The 554-nt window shown below is 63.2% G+C and overlaps 1 protein-coding gene across 1 annotated transcript in view; it reads right to left on the bottom strand.

The window, feature by feature from the left end:
* PCGF2 (polycomb group ring finger 2) overlaps window positions 1-554 on the bottom strand; it is a 61,367-nt gene extending 60,813 nt beyond the window's left edge. Inside the window, exon 1 of the mRNA XM_019507614.1 lies at window positions 430-554. The gene's annotated coding sequence lies outside the window, so the exon portion shown is untranslated. The remainder of the gene's footprint in view (window positions 1-429) is intronic.

The raw sequence follows: 554 nt of genomic DNA, 5'->3' as shown, positions 1-554 counted from the left end.
GAGAGCCTGGGGGGTGGGGGTTGGGGTAGAAGTGGCTGCAAAGGGGGGGGTAGGGAGATCCGATCTCATGCAAATGCCCCCTCCCGCCTCCCCCCATCACCCTGCCAGGAACCCAGCGGCAGCACAAAGAGCACAAGATAGGAAGCAGCCAGGCTGGGCTGGCCAGCAAATAAACCGATCGGCCATCTTGAAAGCACAGAGGGAGAGAGAGAGGGGGAGAGAGAGAGAGAGAGAGAGGGAAGGGGGGAAAACAGAAAGAAAGGAGGGAAGGGGGAGGCAGAGGGAGAGGGGATGTCAGGGCCACGGGGCGGGAGGGCGCCCGCAGCCCGGACAGCGGCCTGCGCGCCTTCCCCCGGGGGGCGGAGGGGGCAGAGCCTCCCCCAGCGCACACAGGGGAGAAGGGATCCGCGGGGGGAGGCGCATCCCTACCTGATCCCGGATCCTTTCGGGGCGCGAGCAGGGCTGGGAAGCAGCCGCCAAGCAGAGCTCCCCCCCACTTTGCAATGGGCTTGGTTTTTTAATTAAATTTGTTGATGCCCCCTTTTTTTTTTTTT

This window comes from Gavialis gangeticus, unplaced genomic scaffold (assembly GCF_001723915.1).
Source record: "Gavialis gangeticus isolate Ggan-Ray unplaced genomic scaffold, GavGan_comp1, whole genome shotgun sequence".
Classification (NCBI taxonomy): Eukaryota; Metazoa; Chordata; order Crocodylia; family Gavialidae; genus Gavialis; species Gavialis gangeticus.
Note: the sequence above shows the minus strand (reverse complement) of the source record. Positions and strands in the feature narration are given on the sequence as shown.